This window comes from Zootoca vivipara, chromosome 1 (assembly GCF_963506605.1).
Source record: "Zootoca vivipara chromosome 1, rZooViv1.1, whole genome shotgun sequence".
NCBI lineage: Eukaryota > Metazoa > Chordata > Lepidosauria > Squamata > Lacertidae > Zootoca > Zootoca vivipara.
Genome location: NC_083276.1, coordinates 99,299,399 through 99,316,239, shown reverse-complemented (window position 1 = coordinate 99,316,239; position 16,841 = coordinate 99,299,399). Strand labels below are relative to the sequence as shown.

At 41.9% G+C, this 16,841-nt stretch overlaps 1 protein-coding gene across 1 annotated transcript in view; it reads right to left on the bottom strand.

Moving 5' to 3' along the window:
• The window catches only part of KYNU (kynureninase), a 93,607-nt gene extending 93,299 nt beyond the window's left edge, over nt 1-308 (bottom strand). The window contains exon 1 of the mRNA XM_035130853.2: nt 160-308. The gene's annotated coding sequence lies outside the window, so the exon portion shown is untranslated. The remainder of the gene's footprint in view (nt 1-159) is intronic.
• Between the last annotated feature and the right edge of the window lie 16,533 nt (nt 309-16,841).

The window sequence follows — 16,841 nt, the reverse complement described above, 5'->3', positions numbered from 1 at the left end:
AAAATATTTACTTTGTTAAAAAAATTAAAAGAATGTATAAAACATAAATAAATGTATTATTATTAGTATTAATAAACAAATTAAAAATCTTAAGTATGACAGAAGTGGGAGAATGGTAGCAGTAAATTGGGGAACCATAGAAAATTAGTCTGTACTTACAATTAATTGTGGCTTGAGGGAGAAATGGAGACTGTCAGGGCCTAGCCCAGCTTGAGGCTTTTAGCACAAATCAGATTCAAATCGGAGAGCTTATGAGTGCTGAGTTCAAGGACTACATTTCCCAAAAGCTTTTCTGTCTTCCTTTTGACTGAGAAACAGAGAAAAATAGAGTGGGGGGGGCCGCAGGTTCCAGGAGGTAGGGAGAGGTAAACTGGGAATGACGTATGTGTGTGTGTGCAGGTGAACTCAGATGTGAGAGCTCAGGTGGGGCCTAAACAGGTTGCAGCAACTGAGGTAAGAGAATGGGCTGTGGCATTCCAGACAGCGGGGGGGGGGGAGCTGTGTGTGTCATATTTTTGACTGCTCTCCTGCATTCAAAACCCAGCTTCAGTTGAAAACACAGCAAAATAGCATAGTGACCAAAGGGATGGGGTACATCTTTCCTCCCTGCTGTGCTCCTTTTCTGTATTCTGGGAGGTTTTCACGGAAAGAAGATTTGAAGTCCCCCCCCCTCCCCATACACACAGTCTGAAATGGTGTGGCCCACTCCACCCTCTCAGCTTCCTGTACACTACTGCAGAACAAATCTCTCAAAGCTGAACCTAAACAAGTATAGTTCTGTTGGTTTCTTTCTTTCTTGACTTTTTCTTCCTTCTTAACCTTGTTTTCTAGTTTCTATAAATACATAGAACAAACAAAGCCCATGTTCCCACCCCAAGAAACATTCAATGCAAATACAACGTAAATAATCCTGTCCCACATGTAGGTTTGTAAATGGTTTACAGTTGCTTTCATCAGTTAGGAGTCTTCTGCTCTCCACCTTAACATATTATCCCAGGTGAGACAACATTGTCCTCTCCAATGTCCTGTACTATAACACTTTAATAATAATTGTTGATCTTCATGTTCCTGAGCGCACTTAAAATGCTTCATTAGTTTCTCCATAAGGGCTATATTATCCCATATTCCATCCCACCATGCCCCTGATGGCTTCCTAACATTATACAAACTGCGCTATGAAAGCCTTGGAACAGAAGGGCTTAAAATAATACTGAACTGCAGTCACAGAAAGATTTGGATTCATTCATTTTGAATCCGGTTACTATGTTAGAGCACCTGGTTTTGTTAGTTGTATGTCATTTTGATTTCCAGGGCAATAACAGGGTTAGATAATTAACACAAGTGGTGTCACCACATGTTTCCAATCCAGGTTACACTAGTTTAACTTCTAAGTACACGAGAGAAAGAAAGAACTACAGAAGAGACCATTGAATCAGGCTAATGTCCCATCTAGTGCACCCTCCTGTTCTCACATTGATGAAGTACAAACCTTGCTCGTCTAAATGACTAGAAAAGGGAACAAGCTACACCTTTTCATTTATTTCATTTTAATATATAAATTCAGTGTGCCACCGGTTGGTCTGAAACCTGTATGCTAAAGTAAGAACATCTTTGATTAACTCATGGCTTGACTAGTTATAATACCCTTTTCTTGCCTGCTGTAAGAAACCAGAGATTTGCTGAGTATTGCATCTCCTGCATATTGCTAATGTGCTCCATTATACCGTTTCTGCTTCATATTTCTGTCCATTTGTACTAAGAGTCTTCTGACCTTGTAAAGTGATAATTCTGACACCACTTAAACCCAGTTTCAGATTTTCAGACTTCCTACCTTGTTTCTTTGTCCTATCCCCTTTCTTCCTAATTAGGGTCCTTCCTTCTAAATTTATAGAACAGCATGCTGTAGTGTCTCTAATAGCACAAACTGCCTTTTTCACAACCATGCTGGAATCTTCTTGCTTGCTCGACATAACTTTTTCTTTCCTGTTTTTATTTCATCTGAGCTTTGGGGAACACCCCTTTTGCTACATGTGGCGGTTCTTCATCATATGACCCCATTACTGACCTCTCTCTGTCTTTATGCTTCTGTACCAAGTAGTGCAGTCTCTTTTCAGCTTTTGGAGCTCCTGCTCCTGGTACAATAGGCCATATGGCAGAAATAAGCACACCTTCATATGTAGGGTTATGTCTGCTAGCAGTTGGATTTCACAGGAATATAGGTCGCTGCCTTATACCAAGTCTGACCACTGGTCCATCTAATTCAGTCAGTCTTGCCCAGCCTGGTGTCCTCCAGATGTATGAGATTACAACTACAGATGCCTGGCTAGTATCTTCCCTTCTGGCTGGTATGTGCGATGGTGGTTCCACTTCCTTCAGGCCTGCTGGGCAGCCAGCGATCAAGGTTTCGATTGCACTATCGCTTAACCAGCCTGTAGTCTTCTTTCTCAAATATGTCCTAGAACACTTTCCAGTGCCCTTTATCTCAAGGTCTTCCCAATAGTCCAAAGCAGTTCAATTGATATATCTCAGGCATGTCCAACAGGTAGATCATGATCTACTGGTAGATCACTGGACATTTGCGGTAGATCACTGGTAGATCATTGGCTCCCCGCAAAGAAGCTGAACAACTGTGGCTCCCCTAAATAAAGCTCAACATTTTACCTCCTCCCTGAAAAAAACTCAACAACTTTGACCTGAACCCCAAAAAGGAGGTAGATCACTGCCAGTTTTTAACTCTGTGAGTGGATCGCAATCTCTTGGGAGTTGGCCACCCCTAATATATCTGATGCGGTGGGGGGGGGGGTAAACACAACATGCTTTATTATGGTTTAAATGTTATATTTAACAATAACAACAAAGAGTCTTGTGCCATCTTAAAGATAGCATAAGCTTTTTTGAACTACAGGCCACTGATATATGAAATGTTTGGAGGAAAGAGGGAATTATAAACAGAGAGGCCATAAGGTAATGAAATGCAGAAAAGCACAGATGTTGATAATTCCATATTTGACACTCCAAAAAACCCAGCTGAGTTGATAACACAGGTATCCTGGCATTGGTAAGCCCCCCCACACACACCTCCGCTCTGGTCCCACCTATCACTGCCATGCAGCCATCAAAACTGGCCATGAAGCAATGCGGCAGTTGTGCTGAAAAAGTTCCACCACCCCTGCTTTCAGCCCAAGCCACCATGAACAGCAAATTTAGAACAGGCCCAACCAAGATGAAGTCTCTTCAGCATTTCACTTTATACATATATATCTAACCGAGCTACATTTGAACTACAGCTGACTTATCTTTTAAAGGGCCCTTTATTAGTACTCCCTGAGGCGCGGCTAAAACATTTTTAAGTCAATTGCAATTGTCTCACTTGTGAAGAGAACAAACCTATCAGTTTCTGGTGAGTTGCTTCATGGAAGGTTACAGGTCTCCATAGGGACTGCCTGTGATCTTTAGAAAGTGCATTTCCCTCCAGCAAGGCATAAACACTCAGGAGAATTGCTAAATGTCACTCAGAACCTATTACTGAACACTCTGTTGTTGCACTTCTCATTTTACTTACATTATGGTACAATCTCCTTTAAGTATATGAAAATCCTTCCTAAATGAAAAAAAGTGGATTCAGTCAGTTATGTGGAATAATAGTGTGTGTCAGTTTTCCCAGCCTAGAGAAAATAACTTTTTTTTATATAATCTATATAAAAATCCGTTATTTCTGCTCCAACAGGATGGAGCATGAAAAAAAAGTTTGTCTTTTTCACTGTTGTGCTTTCTTTTGGCTATTTCAAAATATTGTCTCCTGAAGTTTTAACAATACATTGATTACACAGAATTTTCGAGATCCTGCTTTGGAACAATTTCCTTGACGGAAATTAAGGCAGCAATCCTTACCTTGAGGTTACTCCCATTGAATTTAGTTGGACTTATTCCTAAGCAGTCATGCATAAGATTGCATTGCCAGGAATATGGGCTTGAATAAAGTGAAGCCTGTCCTGCTGTTCAAAGTGCTTCTACACACATGGATAGTGGCAAGTTGCAGGGTCTGGCAGCAGTTCCTTATCCCACGCGGACTTTTGCAGGGAGGCTGTTACTGGAAAAGAGAAGTTGAAATTGCTTGCAGAACCAATCTTCTGCCTTTCTGGATCTAAACCTTATGAGGAAATGACTGTGACAAAAGGTAATACAGATAACCTTAAAAAAAACAACTTACAGATCTGTCATTTATGACACCTTGTCCACAAGCATGTTCATTAATGAACAACAATTCAGAATGTGAACATTTCATTATTTGCAAAAATTCAATGGAATGTTAGTCTTGCTAAAAAGTTCCTTGCAACAGAACTTTGATAAGTTGCTTCCTTCAAAGTTTCGTGGTGGGCGGTGTTGCGGCTGGGCATCAGGTCATTGCAATGATCTGGCATGGGGGTGGGAGGTTGACGCCCCTTCGTGCCAACCTCCAGCTGTGTCACACCCTTGCCAGCCAATCAATACTGGCAGGGGGCATGGCTGCAGTGTGGCCAGGGGGCTTCCTTCTTTTGCCTCCTCGCCGGATCTCCCAACCCACCTGCTCTCTTTTTATGCTTTGGTATGACACGACTTTGCTATGGACAATTGTTGGCGGCCATATTGTTAGGGTTGGGTAGGAATTTTCTCACTTGGCAAATTGGCACCAGCCATTTGGTTTTCGCCTACCTTGTAGCGATCATCACAACTTTGTAAGGCGCTGTGGTCTAAACCACAGAGCCTAGGGCTTGCCGATCAGAAGGTTGGCAGTTCGAATCCCCGCAATGGGGTGAGGTCCTCCTGCTGCCAACCTAGCAGTTCAAAAGCAAGTCAAGTGCAAGTAGATAAATAGGTACCGCTCCGGCGGGAAGGTAAATGGTGTTTCCGTGCGCTGCTCTGGTTTTGCCAGCAGCAGCTTAGCCATGCTGGCCACATGACCCGGAAGCTGTACGCCGGCTCCCTCGGCCAATCAAGCGAGATGAGCTCTGCAACCCCACAGTCGTGAACGACTGGACTTAACAGTCAGGGGTCCCTTTACCTTTACCTTTAAGCCTTTGTTTAATGGAGGGGAGGTTGTAGCCTCTGCCTGCCCCTCCTCAATAAGGGTATCCTGTTAAAGGGATCCAGGGGTGTGTATCCTGTCTGATGCCTGGACATCAGCTAGGGCCATGCCACAACCCCAACAGGGACCCCTCGGGGTGCCCCTATTTGCTGTAGGTCATTAGGGCTCCCCTATTGGTGGTTTACCCTTAATTGAACTCCCTGCAGACGGGCGGGAGTTGAGATATAGCCTGGCTTCACCCAAACCACTCACATCTGTAACCAATAAAGTTGTGGCCTTTTTTTATCCCATGAACCTACTCATGTCCGTGTGTTTATTAATCAATAAGGAACGGTGGGGCACAGAGCCTCAGCACGCAAGCGTTAAATTTTTGTACTACTTCATTCATACGTTCAGAGACACCATAAAGTTGATGATATTCTGCTCCTTGGTACAGTGACACTTTCGTGTGAGAGATGTTCTACACAAAATAAACATGCTACAGCCTTCTAAGGACTGTATTATATATATATCAATTCATATAAAATAGATTTTTTTCAAAAATGAAAAGAAAAACCTTGTATTTAGAAAAGTAGCACATTAGCTATAAACCAGTCCAGAAATTTGTTTTTCTTTATAATCATAATTTCCAAAGGAGCATGCAATCTCGTGTGGTACAGTCTCAACAGGGTTGTATCCCATGATTCTTTACAGTGAGGGAAAATGGAATGTAATCATTTTGATTACATCACAACCAATGAGACTATGAAGGCATGCCTTTATGTCAGTCTCCTATACCTCCAATTTAGCATATCATTATCAGTCTGAAAAGACGAACCTGTACGTAAAGGAAGATTGTATTCCATGCTGCTCAGGTGGATTATGGTGCTGAGAACACCACCATTCTCATCTAGTTTCTTAGACCTTCTATGAGGGCTACCATTGGATCAACATCAGTAAAATAGTGCAGCAGAGCCCTGGGTATAAGTAGAACAGGTTCCCATGGAAACAGGCTCATAAAGCCAAATTTCAAGTTATATCCACCCCACGGAAACTGCTTGAAATAGCCTCCATATGTCACCTGCTCCATGGGATGGCAAGGATGTGCATTCTCCTTCAACAACAGTGTTTCATACGGCAAGCTACTGTACAAATTGTGGTAATTTGATCACCCTGCATTAGCAGTGAGAAAATTAGTGTTTTAAGAGGGGGAGGGCTTTTTTTACACCCACAGTCTTAAGTGTCTTCACAACTATGCCATCAATAACTAGTGTGTGGCTTCCCTTCCAGTCTCGCTGTAATACTTTCTTTCCAAGAGATGGGGCAGGAGGGGCGGGTGTGTGGTGCACTCCTAGTAATAATTATATTGTTCCCCCCCAGAAAATGAATCCGTGTTAGACTTGTTAAGTCCAATACCCTGGGGTTCTAGGGCTGACTGTTAAGGTTCATCATAGGCACTTGTGGCAATCTTTTCATACATTTTTTTTGTATGAGTTGGGGAATGAGGCCTTCCAGGCTCAACTGAATCCCATCAATGGAACCCTTGTGCAAAAACTTCCACTTGTGCAATGGGACTCCCTCCTCTCCTCCCTCTGCATCCCACCTGTGTTTCCTGAAATTAAATTCCCTCCAAGAATGTGTGGGGTGGAGGGGGTCATTCCGTTTGGCAAGCCAAAATGCTTGTGCTGACAGAACAACCAGAAGAGCACTATGCTGAATTCCTCTGTTTTTTGAGCTGGCTTTTGAAACACATTTTTTTTTATTAGTATCTTGATTTCTGAAATCCTATCCACCTTCCTCAATCAATATTCTTGAAGATATGGCCAATTATTTTAATCACATATGAAACCTCCATCGTTATCATATTGTTTCCCTCCCGCTTTAATCAGCCTGCTGAGGGTTTATTGTTAACTGGGGCACTTCAAACAAATTTTAGATATAGGGTACAATCAAAAGACTTCCTTTATTAATGGGGAAGTAGGGCTGCCAAGCTTATTTTGTGTTTTCTTTTTGATTGATTATTTCACAGCATGTTGAATTCCAGCGGGGGGGCGTGCGAGGTGGAAATAACATTGCTTTCTAATATGAACTCAGTAAAATCTTTGCATTAAAGTCAGATGTTCGGCATTAAATTGTTGTTGTTGTTTAGTCGTTTAGTTGTGTCCGACTCTTCGTGACCCCATGGACCATAGCACGCCAGGCACTCCTGTCTTCCACTGCCTCCCGCAGTTTGGTCAAACTCATGTTCGTAGCTTCGAGAACACTGTCCAGCCATCTCGTCCTCTGTCGTCTCCTTCTCCTAGTGCCCTCCATCTTTCCCAACATCAGGGTCTTTTCCAGGGATTAAATATCCAAAGCTAAATTGGTGTCCTTGATTTTTCTATTATAAACTTTATTCTACATAATCATACTAGTGCTAAATAAACAAACATTCTGTGTCTATTTCCCTAAATTAAGCATGTTTTTCTTTAACAGAGCTTTGCTTTTGCCTAGATGTGGGAAAGTAGCTTGAAATGGTACTTAACAACATATTTGTCAGTATTTAGTGCGGAAGAGCGGCCAGATTTTTGGAAAGGCATCTGAATTCTTTTTAAAGTGTTCATGGATGTATCTCAGCTCAACTTCTGACACTGGAAGAGCACCAGGATGCTCACAATGAACAGGTTGTGCCAGCTACGTTTACCCTGATTCACTTCAGCATGACTGTCTCCTCTTGTTCATCCTGAACCGTAATTGCAGAGCTTGCAAGCTATAAAGGTGGCTATAAACTCCCAGGCTGCAAAAGGCCTCTGCCACAAAGAGGAAGATAAGAGGCAGCAAAAGTGACTTTGTGGAAAGGGTGAATCAACACTCAAGACACAAAGAGAGGATCAGTCATTGAGAAAGGCATGTGTTGTACATGCCTGTGCTTGCTTACTCAGAAGTAAATCCAACTGAGTTCAATGATACTTACTCTCAAGTATGGACAGCTAGCATTCAGCCTTAGGATGGGTTGTTTGAACCTGTTCCGCTGCTGTTTTGCAAAGTGGCTAGCTGCCTCTTTTTAAACTTCACTAGTTCTGCAACTATTTCTTTTTCCTCTATGGCATTTCTGAATATTATTACAGTTTTCTGATGTGGCATTTTGCCAGGCATGGAGCAAAATGATGGATAGCTAGTCATGCTGTGAGCAGTTTATTGTAGTTAAGGTCAATTCTTGAATCATCTCAGCCCATTTTTTCCCATTACGCTTGAGGGGAAAAGCCCTTTTCATATTTTCCATAGTTTGCTTAAACCTTTCAATTCATTCCCTATGGGAGGGAATGAGCTGCTGTTTAGAATTATTTAAATGTTTCAGTTGATAGCATCGTATGAAAAGGTTGCTCTTAAATTCTGGTTCTTCATCAGATTATAACACAGGGAGGCAGCTGACAGCACAAGAAGCGTTAGCAAGATCACTTTACTGATAGCAAAAAAAAGTTTTTGGCTCCATTAATATATTGTATTAGCCATAGTCTCCCTCAAGATCAAATTCAGAAATGTAGAGCTGATGGGATATTCCTATTCCATCTGGCTCCATGCAGTTATGACTGTAGCATTGTCTGTAGTGCCAACCAGAAAATATGGAGAACTCTCAAGATTCCACTATATGGGAGGATGCTCTAAATATATTTTTGCCAAATGTTGGCTCAAGCTAAGATATGAGACAAGCCAGAGCAAAACTGAGTTACTCGACCATTCGCGTCGTGTCTGCTCGGAAGCTATTATTCCACCTTTCCTACTGGTTGTGGCAGGTACATTTCTATGGTAGCTCCATGGTTTGATGGGTTGCTGGACTTGAGGCTTGGGCTCGCGGGGCCACATAAAAATGGGCCCTGGGTCACAGGTTGCCCACCTGTGCTTTAAACATTCAAACTCTAATCCCGACTTCATCTATCTCCCTTCCCTTCCCTTATAATGCCACCTGAAGCAAGTCATTTTCACCCTGTTCATGGCAGAACCGGCCCAGAGCATTGGTTGTGGTGTATTCAGTGACACAGAAGTTATTGTAAGAATCCCAGTGAAATATCTTGGAGAAACTTTGCACTTGAAACATCCACATTGGTAATGCGGGCATCACAGATGTAAAAACTAGCTGCCAATTGCCCCCCCACGCCAACCCCAACCCCCCAATAACAGTATTACTGACCACATCACTAGTTTGACATGAAAATTGCTTATTGATTCTCCCAAACCATACTAATATAATTTATGAGTACTGGGGAAATTCCATATTTGCTATAACACCGAAATCTGTATCATTATTACCTGGGTAGAATTAGGTTCAAAACACCAAAAATAATAACAATATTATTATTTTTTGAAAAATGTATGTATGTATGTGTGTGTGTAATAAGTCATTTGTTACAATCCCACTATCGATTCATATAAAATAAACGTTAAAATTCATACAAATGTATGTGAAATGAACAGAAAATTGTGTGCTTTTCCTGAGTAATTCTACTTTGCAGAAAATCAATGCAACCTGGCTTACAGTAAGTGATTTTCAGCCATTTTCCATTTTCAGCCAAGCAACAGTGAAGCAAGTAATTGGGATACATCGCTACTGGATATATTACAACTAAAAGATTAAGTGTGTACTATTACCCCCACAAATAAAACTCATAACTCTGATACAATCCTACGCTTTCTTTGGATGAAAATACATAAAGTATATATGTACAACAATAACCTACCCACATAACATGATTACACTTGCTTCTTAAAAATAGCGTTCTTATCCCTGCTTGCGGCTTATTCAGCACCACTGGAAAGATATTAGTCAGGTACGCAGCATGGCATGGGCTATTCAGAGATCCACCAGCTGTATGAATTGTTTACAGAAGGAGTGGAAAATAAACTTTGTCTAGAGATCTGATCGTTACTTTAAACAAGCGATTTTCAAAGATGCTTTGGATGGCATGCAGTCTTGATACTATAGTGAAAGCTGGTAACTTAATGGTTGGAACTGCTTTCCCTGCCTAATTCCAGTTTATTATTATAGTGAATACAGGCATCCTCCCACTTACGAGCATGCGACCTGCACATGACCACGTATACGCACGGCTCCAGGAAATAAGCAAATAAATGGATTTAAACTGCAAAAAGGGCGAAACTGGCCCGGAATGAGTGGGGAAATGACTAGCAACCTCAGGAACCTTTGCAACTGCAATCCCATGAGACTTTGCACCAGCCTTTAATCCCCGTGGAGAGTTAGAGTTTGAGAAAGGAGGTTTGGAGGGAGTGATTGTGGTGCAGTTTGGCAGTCTTTTGTGGAATTTCGGCTTTTTAGATGCTGTTCCCCACTACTATACATGCTTTCACACATATGTGCAGTACCTGGGAATGTAAACCGCGCATAAGTTGGGTGAGCTTGTACGGCACCATTTTGCTCATCAGATTGAGGTGGTTTAAATGAGTTTAGGAAGCTTCAGGCTTACATGGTCACCCTCCTCCTCTGAAACAGCCCTGAGGAGAGGAGCAGTTTGGAAGCTTTTACATCTGTTCTAGATTAACCATGTCATCAGACCTGACAAGCTTGCCATGTCATCCAGAACAAACAAATTGTGGTCAATCTTAACTATGGTTTATTGAAATTGTAGTTTTAATAGCTAGTTTGTCCCCCCCCCCCGCTAGTCAAAGATCATGACAACATCCAAAGAAGGAAGGAAGGAAGGAAGAAAGAGAAAAACAGCAGCCACTACATTTGCAGTAAAACCATGGTCAAATCCACCAAAATTTCTTATTACATAGAATAAAAAGTACCGTACTTTTCCATGTATAAGACTAGGTTTCCCCCCTTAACTAAAAAGTGGGTAGTGCATAGGGTGGACGTTTGATTGGTTGCTACCGCGGCTGTCAGAGGCTATTGTGCATGTTATTGGTTGCTGCGTCAATGGGTGGTGTTTATTGGCCAATGCTGCGGCAATTGGGTTGGTGATTGGGGGACAGACAGGAGGTGGATTTTGTGAAGTGTGCGGGTGAGCGATTTTCGGCATTCCCCCCTGAAAAAAGCTCAACAAACCTCAGTAATCCCCTCCCCAAAAAGCTCAACAACTCTGGGCAATCCTCCGCAAAAAAAAAGCTCAACAACTTTTTGCCATCTCCCCCATTTTCTGAAATTTTAGTCTTATACATGGGGGCATCTTATAGACAGAAAAGTACGGTGATTCTCAAATAAAATATGCAGATTAGATATCAAAGTCCCCGTTGCAATTGGCCGCTAGCCCATCCAGTTATTTCTTCCTAAGTGGAATCTACACACATATGAAAAATACTATTTTTAAAAGCGTTTTTTAAAATACATTGAATTTTCCATAAGGCTCTCCATTGCCATCTAGTGTCACATTGCATATTGCACTTAAGACACACTTAAAACGTTTTATTTACAGCTGTATAGCTGAGTCTCTAATCTTCCTAGCTGCCAGGGCATAGAGAGCCACCTTATAAGTCACTGAGTCATCAGTATCACTCATTAACCATTTCACCCTATCCACCCTAGATAGATTTGTTTTCTTCATGAAAAGGGATTTTATGAATCAATTTCTTGGGTCTGTAAATAGTGGACATTGTAGGGATCCCTGACCATTAGGTCCAGTCGTGACGGACTCTGGGGTTGTGGTGCTCATCTCGCATTACTGGCCGAGGGAGCCGGCGTACAGCTTCCAGGTCATGTGGCCAGCATGACAAAGCCGCTTCTGGCGAACCAGAGCAGCACACGGAAACACCATTTACCTTCCCGCCGGAGCAGTACCTATTTATCTACTTGCACTTTGACGCGCTTTCGAACTGCTAAGTGGGCAGGAGCTGGGACCAAGCAACGGCAGCTCACCCCGTCGCAGGGATTCGAACCGCCGACCTTCCGATCGGCAAGCTCTAGGCTCTGTGGTTTAACCCACAGCGCCACCTGCGATGGCAAATGTCCTCTACACATGGTTGCCCACAGTTTTCAGTAACTATAGATAAGGTTAGTCACAGTTCGAAGTTAAAACTTAACACTAAGCCGTGGTTAATCTACGTAAAACAAAGGGGACGTTTCCAGTCTCCTTGGGGTGCAGCAAAGAGGAGCTTGAGATCCTGAGATTCATTACAGCTCATCCTGTAATTGTTACATGCATTACACGTGAACCAGGCTCGTGTGGCGTTATTGAGAGCAATGGGATAGTTTCCTAAGAAATAACTGTTTTATGCCAATGTGTAGGTATGATAGTTTCAGGAAAATTGCTGGGATGTCATATTTCAATGCAGATATTGGACAAACTAAATTAGGAATGAGACTGCCATGCTAAATCATTGCTTTTTTATTTTGGCCTGCAAGATCAAGAAACAGTCATGACATTCTTAATGGATCAGAATTTTACTTCATCGTGAAGAATATTAACAGCAATCACACAGGGAATGTAATGGAGCCAAGGAGCTCCATTGTGTTCTGAGAGAGGGGCTTCAGTGTCTTGGCATACCTCCTTGCATCTCCTATATCTATCAGAAGAAGTGCAAAATAAATCAATATATGTAAATTTATATAATTTACACAGTTTAGGTCTCTCCCCTCCCTTACAGCTTATTAATCCACCCCAGCACAAATGCACATTGATTAAATTAAAGAGCAATGAGAGGCCTTGATGTGATCACATCAGGATTCCTTTTTCGTGCCCTGCTTTAAATCACTGACAGTTTGCTTTCATATGCATGGACTAAATCACAGTGGAAATGGGGGAACTTAATCTGTTCGTGTGAAATCACAGCAAGCCACCCTTTCTACCTTGTGATTTAAAATCATGTGTGATTCAGTGAAGCACTTTTGTAAACTGTAAGGGGGGGGGGGATGACGTGAAAATTGCAGACATCATATACCAATTTTTAATATTTAATTTCAAAATTATATTTGTGGAACTGGAAGGCAGGTGGCATGGAACCTAAGGCTGTGCAAATTCACTGAGCAATACTGGAATGGAAAAAGGAGAACTCTGTTCAGCCCTAGACTTTTCTGCCTGTGCAGACTGTATTCCACAAGTACAGATTTCAGTTGGTCAGTGTAGTACCAACCCATTGCCATTTGGGTTTTTTTTTTTTTTAAGGCAGGTGATAACACAACATCTTATCTATGACAAGGAAAGACTGTTCGTAAAAATCCATGACGTATTTTTAAGCTGAAGTGAGAGATGCTGTCCACTATAAATTTTATGGCTTCTCAAATGCCTGGAAATCTTGGGTTTTAATGAAGGCAACACAGTTTTAAATATAGCCGTTATGGGTAGCTCATGCAGCACTGCAGATTTCAGTGCTTCCCTTGGGCACACACCGATGGAAAGATGCAGGGGTTAGTTTTCTGTTAAAATTTAACTACTGTATCTGAGATCAATCTTACCTTTGACGGAGAGCTAATGCCCTTATACCAAGTATTTATTATTGAAGCCCATTGATATGATTTATAGCACATGATGTGGCCATTAAGACGTAACATTATTATGGAGACATATGCTTTTTTTATTATACGTGTGGTGCTTGTTGTGCACATTTCACCCTACCTGACGAGCAACACATTCCATAGCCGAGAACTTTGATCTCTAGCGTTGCCTCGGCAATTTATGAAACTGCAGAGCTGGAAAGGACTGAGGTCCGGTGCCCAAAGGCTGTTCTCTCCCTCTCGGTGCAATCTGTCTAAAGGCACACAGGGAAGCACAGTGTGTTATGTAACCAGTGATGCTAACCCATGAAAGTTTGGCCCATAGTAAATCTTTATGTGCTACAAGACTCATTGTTTTGGCACAGAAGAGAGAGTCTCCATTCCATCATTTCTGTGATCACAGCCACTTCGAAACGTACTGCTCTAAGTATTGACATTAGAACAAAAAGTATTAATGTGCATTTCCCCAATAATCAGCCTGCAGGGGCATAGTGTGTGGGGTGCTGGGTATATTTTTTCGGGGGGGGGGGGGTAGGGTGCGGCACATTTGGCTCCTTGCACCACCTTGCCAACCCTGGGCCACTTTGCAAGGTTGGGATGATCCAAACGCCACGTCAGGAAGTTCACATTTGCCATGCAGACCCAGTGATTTTTCCGTTTTTAATTTGTCGGTTAGATGTAGAATACCTAAAACATGGCTTTATTTAGGTGCTTAGATATTTTGCCGTAACATCACTTTCTTGGCACATGTATTTATACCAATAGATATGCAAGCTGTTGAATGCAGTCGTGTTGTATGTGATATCATTCGTTCGTGTATATATAATTGCACTTATCTAGAAGTCTGCAGTCAGCAAGAACATTAAAAACACTCACTTTCCCCTCAGTGAAACTTTAAAACCCCTTGCAAGGAAATTACTGGAAATAGTACTTAACCTTTATGTGCCATGATCTTAGAATGTCTAAGCCCACACTTTCAGGCAGACCAATTAAGCACTATATATATAATAATAATATTGGCTATACCAATGCCAATAACAACTCCTAAGCATTAAACTATATGGAAGAGAAATTCAAGAGTTAAACTTGCATCATCTTCCAGTAACAGTTTTAATGAAAAACCACCTGTTTCATAAATTTCCTCTTAAAATATATTTTTGTAAAAAGCCATTAAAATTTTAAGACTGTTTTAATCCCTGATTCTCCTGTTGGCTTAATACCTCAAAGGGTTGCATTAACTTTGCAACTATATATATATATATATATATATATATATATATATATATATGGTGGTCATTTAAAAGATGAATATGGAGAGTGTGCTTGCAATAAAGCATGAAATTTATTGAGAGTGTGCTTGTTATAAAGCATGAAATTTATTGAAGCAGTTCATTTTTAAAAAATTTACTATAAAAGATTACAATCAGCAACCCTGCAGGAACAATAGTCATATATTTCACAAATAGCTTCCTCTGTCCATGGCCACATTTGCTCTCTCTTCTAACTTGGAAGGGTAAGCTAAAAGAAAAAAGAATTTGTATATTGCATTAAGCAGCGATGGGGTGGTATTTATGAATGTGTGGTCTGTGTAAGAGAAGGGGAGATGCCCTTGAGCGGAGAGAAAGGCAGAGGTGTATGCTTGGCTGTTTATATGTGAAGTGTATGAGAGAGGTCTGTATGAGCAGAGGGTGCGTGTGTGTGTGAGAGAGAGAGAGAGGGAGAGAGAGAGATTATGAGTGTGGTGTGACCACCTTTTTCTGGTACTGGGGACAGTTCCCTGTTGTTATAGAACAGGCATCCCCAAACTTCGGCCCTCCAGATGTTTTGGACTACAATTCCCATCTTCCCCGACCACTGGTCCTGTTAGCTAGGGATCATGGGAGTTGTAGGCCAAAACATCTGGAGGGCCGCAGTTTGGGGATGCCTGTTATAGAACATCAATGACATCATTATGTGTGTTGTGGGAGGGGCAACATTGTGCAAGGTCAGGCATAGGCAAACTCAGCCCTCCAGATGTTTTGGGACTACAACTCACATCATCCCTAGCTAACAGGACCAGCGGTCCTGGATGATGGGAATTGTAGTCCCAAAAACATCTGGAGGGCCGCGTTTGCCTATGTCTGTGCAAGATCCACAATCTGAGTCAGAAGGACATAGCTGAGTTCCAACATTAAGCACGAGGTTTTGGGAAGGGGGTGGTGGTGAGGCCAGACAGTATTAAGACCCATGATTAAAGAGAAGCAACAGGGCAGTATTCTCCCATTCCATTCCCAATAAAGGGCATCAATCAGGGTGACCACATTTGTTTCAGTATCATACCAAGACCTGAAGCCAGACTGAATCTGCACCACCCTGATCTCCTAGAGAAAAATGTAGATTATCATAAGGATGACAAACCAATCATTAAGGTATCAGCCCCTTATGCATCTTACAGCCCCACATGGTCCACTGGGGCCTATGTGTTGTGCCCTTTTGCTATTCTCTTTCAAACAAGTATACTTCTTTCACTCTTCACAGCTCGTCGCACCTTATTATCGGTGCTGCGCTCTCCATATTTCTCTCAAGTCAATAAAGTAAAAGAAACTTTGTTGTACAATTTCCCTATGACAAAAGAGTGGGCAGAACAGGAAACAAATGGAGATTAAATAAACTATGATCAATGCACAGTATGTGATTCACTCTGCTGGGCATATTTATGCCTTGCCCATTCAAGAGCAGTTATATCGTCTAAAATGAAAAGCTTGCAGTTCTCTAACCGTGCAACAAAACAGAGTAATTTATCCCCAATTGGATCCATTCATTAGGTTTGTCATTCTTTATAGTTGATCTTACATTAACACGTTTCCCCACCATATGTGTTTCTTTTCAGATCCCAGTCACAACCAAACAAGACGAAGGTGCTAAAATCACTTGAACTAGGCTGAGTACATTTAGAACAGTCAAACTTTGTAGGTTAACTGCCTCTCATTGAAATCTAGAGGGCGGCGGCAGCATAACATAGTTCAGGGGTATTCGTTACAAATCAGAATGGATGCCTAAGTTGGTGGGGGTAGAGGAGAGAGATGTGGGCATAACCCACTTTCTACATACACATCCCAGGCACAAATGCCAGCACAGGAGATTATTTATATATGGATCAATGGACACCTCCCCCCCCCTAGCTTGGCTGATGCTCAGTCACATAGGTGACAGGAGACACCAACCTTTTGGGACCCATGGGCCCATATGCAAAGTTGAAAAACAATCCTGGGCACCACATACAAACACACTGACTTATTTATTGGCTACAATAGACTGCTTATTTCAGTGGGGGAGGGGGCACATGTGCACCCAACAGGCATAAATTCACTGAAACGAACTATTAATTTCAAT